Raw genomic sequence first — 6,000 nt, 5'->3', positions numbered from 1 at the left:
TTGAGATTTATCCAATAGCAAATTATTTATTTAAAGGGTTGAAGTGGAGATTGATTGGGCTCATTTGAACCCAATTTAAAAATGAGTTGTGATTTACCCAATAGTAAATTATCTTGAACCCAACCCATTAAATATTGGGCGAGTTGGATGGCTTAGCGCAATTTGGATTCATTTTGACACCTCTACCCTTGACCATCCCGCCTCGTCACCCTCAAGACCCCACACCCTAACCCATCCCACTTCTAGAGCTTTTTGCTAAATTTTTTTTAATGATCTTGAAATAAGAAGTCCGTGGATAATATTTTACCTTCATACCAAACACACCCTAAAGCAATGAGAGTTGACAAGCTCAATACTTGGCTTGAAGAACACAACTTCTATCCTCCTTGATGTAGATTCTCTTAAGAATTAATGGTCAAAAAAGCACCTGATCTATTTCTTTTTCGCAAGCTTTACATTCCAACTATCAATTATTTCCTTTTTTTTCACCTAAACCATCATTGTTTATTTTGGGATTTGATTAAATTTGAATTTACACATTTTAGGGTCACTTTCATCAAGAATTTGAGCACAACAAGGTCTATTTCTAGGAGACTAGAACAATGCTTTTAACAAGATTATTTTTTCAGAAACTTTTACTCAAAACCTCTAAATAAGATTTTTCTATTATTTTTGTTGGCATTTAATTTTTGCCACTCAAAGCAAGTTGCTTTTCCGAGGAGCATAAGTTTATATTTTCACATAATCAACAAGTTATATGTTATATATCATTCCCTTCGTCTCATATTACTTGACATGTTTATCTTCTGCACAACTCTTAAGGAGAAATTAATAAGGACTATAGATTAGCTAATAAAACCCTATTAAACTCACATTAAATACTGTGAATACTTATTGGAGTTAATTGCTCTTCCATTAAGAGTAGAAATCTACTGTAAATATTTTTCTAAAATTGTACTAATGCTCAACTTTGGATTTGAAACAAATGGCCATTGTCGTGGTCGACTCCTGCCATTGTCCATCTGGTTAATCGTCCTAGTGGTCGACTCCTACCGGTTACCCGTTGACTTTACTCTGGTTAATTCTTCTGTCCATCCACAGTCCATCCAAGATTCAATCCCATCTCTGCGACCCAACAACCCTATCAGTTTCCAGCGAGTGACGTCAGTTTTTGGCTAAGAGGATTGTCATTTTTTTTCTCACTTTTTGCGTCGACCACTAAACTTTAGTGGCTTTTCGTCAGCCTAGCGACCTATTAGGTTTCGACAAGTGACGTCAATTTCCAGCGAAACTAATCATTATTTTTTCCTCACTTCTCTCGCGACCATAACTCTCTTTTCTTTTTTTCTATCCCTTTATAGGTACTACAAGTACATATCAGACACCTCTTCTCAAACGGTGACATCAAGATTTCGACAACCAATTTTCATTGCAAATTGTTAAAATTCCGTGACTCGACCAAGTAAACTGACCCAACTTCAATCAGGTGCACTCACTCCATCTCTTCTAGTCATATGTATAGCTTTCTTGATTCTAGTAGCTGCTACTATCTGTCTTGTGTACTATTTGTACTTCAATCCCTTTTATCTTTACGCCTTCGCTAACTATCTTGTCTGTGGGTAACAATTTACTTATTTATTTCTATATTTCATAGTAGTGATTTACTTGTTAATTCTACTTGTGTTTTATTCATTTTTATTGTTCTTAGTAGTTCTGTAGTGTGGGCTTAATAGTAACGTTTTTGGTCTACATTGTTGTCTAGACTATGTGATCTTAGTGTTATTGGTTGGTGCAGTCTCTTGTCTTGAATGGTTATGGTAGATGGTGTTGACTTAGGGCCATGTCTTTGGACGGAGCTTGGGTCGGTGTCGGGGTAGGGCAGGGAGAAGGAAGGGTAAAAGGGCTAAAGGTGGTTGTAGGTTGAGCGTAGGATCGTGGAAAATATGTTCTTTATTAGAGAAAACATTAGTGCTAGTGAAAATTCTTAGAAAAAAGGTGAATTAATATAGCTTGTCTCTAAGATACCAAATAGGTAGTTACTAAGGCGAGGGTATTAAATAGTTATAATTTGTGGTACTCAGGAAGCGTGAGGAATAGGAATGGTGTAGGTATCCTAGTAGATGATGCGCTCAGAAAGCAAGTGGTAGAGGTTAAGAGTGTCAACAATAGGATGATGTCAATTAAACTAGTTATTGGAGAGTCTTCATGGAATATTATTCGTGCATATGCCCTACATATAGGCTTGGATGAGGATGAGAAAAAGAGATTTTGGGAGGCTTTGGACTAGATGGTGAGAGATGTCCCTAGTAATGATAATCTTTTTATAGAAGGGGATTTCAATGGGCACATAGGGTCTTCTCCAAAGGGTTATGATGATGTGCATGAAGGCTGTGGGTTTGTATAAGGAATGCTGAAAGAGTGGCACTTTTGAATTTTTCTCGAGTGTTTGGATTAGTGGTAAGTAGTTAATTCAAACTTTCCCAAAATGGAGGTTCACTTGGTACCTTCCATAATTCGGTGTCCAAGACCCATATTGACTTTTTGCTCCCCGGGAAAGAATATAGGAGTATTTGTAAGGACTGTAACATCTTATCGAGTGAAAGTCTTTCGACCCAATATTGGCTTTTAGTGATGGACTTGGAGATCATAAAGGAGCGGAGGAGGAGAGGTATGGAGGATCATCCAAGTATTAGATAAGGTAATCTAACTTTGGCTAGTACACTAGATATAAAGGATAAGTTGATGAAGGGGAAGGCTTGGGAGAGTGGAGGGGATGCTAATAGTATATAGGATAAGATTGCCAGTTGCATCAGGGAGACAACTAGAGAGGCATTGGTTGTCTCGAGAGGCCTCTCGAGCAAACACCAAGGGGACTGGTTGTGGAATGAAGAGGTGACGAAGAAGGTGGAGGCTAAGAAGAAAGCATATGCAAAGTTTGCTAAGAGTAACGATGAATAGGATAAACGAAAGAATCAGGAGTATAAGATTGCTAGGAAAAAGATGAAGTTTGCGGTCCTGATGGCTAAGGATGATGCTTTCGAGAGCTTATACAGAATGTTATATAGTAAAGGTGGGGAAAAAAGGTTGTATAGGCTACCCATGGTTAGGGACAGAAAGGCTCCGGACCTTGATAAAGTGAAGTGTATTAAGGATGTGGGTATTAAAGTTTTCGTGGAGAAAGGTCGTATTAGAAAGAGATGGCAGTCTTACTTCTATGAGCTCCTGATCAAAAGAAAGGATACTAGCATTGTGTTGAGGGATTTGGAGCATTCCAAAAGGTTTTGCGATTATGGTTATTTTAGGCACATTAAGGTTGAGAAGGTTAAGGGGGCTATTCATGGGATGTGTAGAGGTAGAGCGACGGGGCCAGATGAGATTTCCATGGATTTTTAAAGTGCAAAGGAGGTGTAGGTATGGAGTGGTTGACTCGGTTGTTTAACATAATTTTCAAGACAGCAAGTATGCCTGTAGGTTGGAGGTGGAGTAGATGATTCCATTGTATAAGAATAAGGGTGGCATTCAGGATTGCAATAATCATAGGGGTATCAAGCTATTGAGTCACACTATGAAGGTTTGTGAGAGGTGATTGAGTTGAGGTTGTATAGGAACATTACTATTTCTGAAAATCAGTTTGTATTTATGTCAATACGCTCGACTAATAAATCCATGCATCTCACTATGAGAATGATGGAGTAGTATATGGAAGGAATAAAGGATTTGCACATAGTGTCTATCGACTTAGAAAAGACTTATGATAGAATTCCTAGGGAGGTGTTTGGAGGCTAAAGGTGTACCTATCGTGTCTGTTAGGGTGATTAAGGATATGTACAATGGATCGAAGACTCGGGTTAGGACTAGGGGAGGGTACTCAGATCACTTTCCCATCTTAATGGAGTTACAGCAAGGATTGACGATTAGTTTGTTCCTTTTTGCCTTGGTGATGGATGCTTTGACGTCGCAAATTCAAGGTGAGGTTCCTTACTGTTTGCTTATTTTGAATGATATGGTCTTGATTGATGAGACATGTAATGGATTTAATACTAAATTAGAGTTTTGGAGGCAAACCCTCGAGTCTAAAGGATTTAGGTTAAGTAGGTCCAAGATGAAATATATGGAGTATAAGTATAGCAAGGTGTAGCATGAGTCCAATACGGTTGTTAAGCTTGATACTCGTTCTATCAATAAGATATATAGTTTCAAGTATATAGGGTCTATGATTCAGGAGAATGGAGAGATTGACGAAGATGTCACTTATCGATTAGGGTAGGCTAGATGAAATAGAAGTTCGCCTCCAAAATCTTGTGTGACAAAAAGGTACCTCCTAAACTTAAAGGCAAAAATTACAGAGTGGTAGTTAGACTGATTTTATTGTATGGGGCGGAGTGTTGGCTTGTTAAGAAAGCCCACATCCAGAATATGAAGGTAGCAGAGATAAGAATGCTTCGGTGGATGTATGGGTGTACTAGAAAAGATAGTATTAGAAATGAGGTTATTCGAGATATGGTAGGAGTGGCTTCAGTGAAAGCCAAGATGAGGGAAGCAAGGTTGAGATGGTTTGGTCATATGATGAGAAGGGGCACAGATTCCCAACAGCCAGTGTGGGGATGGTTTTAAGTGAGGTAGAGGTAGACCGAAGAAATATTAGAGAAAGGTGATTAGACATGACATGGAGAAGCTCTAACTTATCAAGGACATGAACCTAGAGAAGAAGTTAGGGAGGAGGCACACTAGAGTAGATGGTTAGTTTGAGTTTAGGATGTTGTATTACTTGGTGTAGCTTGTTTATGGTATTATTGGATATTTTGATTTCTATTGTATTTTGTTATTTTACTTTTCCTTGTCTAGATTGTTTTATTTTGATTCGGGGATCTATCAGAAACAACTTATCTATCTCACATCTGAGGTAGTTGTATGGACTGCATACACTTACCCCCCAATCCCAATTGTTGTTGTTATTGTACTAATGTTCAACGTCCTTAAAGAATCTATACGTCACTAGATACAAGATTTTGGAGGAGCCAGAATTTTCACCAAAAGGGTTCAAAATCGAAAAATGTAGGCACACGAATTGACCAAAGGGGTTCAACATCAATTATATATATACAAAAAATATTTTTCATCATATAAAAATAGTATTACTTTTCACCGAAGGGGGTTCGATTACCCCCTAATCATAATGCGGCTCCGCCACTAGATACAAGTTTAATACATAACAAAAATTAAAGAACTTTCAATTGGGGAGACAATCCATGAAACTAAATGAGTAAATATTGGGTGGAATTATCAATTTATGGACCATTTATTAGTAAAATTTAACCACCCATATACTTAAATAATTTTCTTTTAAAGAATATAGAGGTAAAAACTAAAATAATTAGCTTAGTATAATGCTACATAGTAGTAGTTCTATTGGAAAGAGCAAGAAAAAATTGCACAAAAATGGAGTCACGAATTCAACTTTAGGGGTTTTAAATTTAAAAATAATGAGTTCAGTTGTCAATAATTGGGTACTACATTTAATATTTGCACATATTTAGTGAATTTCTATGTTCAAATACACTCTTTGTACAATACCTAGATCACGCGTCTCCGATTAAAGAGTCAATGCATAACAAAAAAGAGGACAATTCATATCATATCTGATTGAAGTAGACGCATGATGTCCATCATATCTTTAAAATATTCTTCAAGATCTTAAAAAGATCAAATCTAATTTGATAGAACAAAAATAAAACTTTATAAAAAAAAATGCACAGAAATCTATTATATAATTTTACTAAAAAAGCAAAATATACTTTGCGAAACCTTTTCACCTAGTCGATCGTGGTGAAGTTAGCAATAGATTAACCAAATCATACACCTTACGCTAGGATTGATATGAGATTGAGGTGAGTATTAAGAGAAAGATGAGGTCGGGTTTTTTTTTGCTCTAAGGAAATTGAATTAAGTTGCTGAGAAAAGGACAGAGAGGAATTTGATGTTACAAATTTGATGACTTTA

The sequence above is a fragment of the Capsicum annuum genome, chromosome 7 (genome assembly GCF_002878395.1).
Source record: "Capsicum annuum cultivar UCD-10X-F1 chromosome 7, UCD10Xv1.1, whole genome shotgun sequence".
Taxonomy (NCBI): domain Eukaryota; kingdom Viridiplantae; phylum Streptophyta; class Magnoliopsida; order Solanales; family Solanaceae; genus Capsicum; species Capsicum annuum.
The sequence above is the reverse complement of the archived record's forward strand: the minus strand, read 5'-3'. Positions refer to the sequence as shown.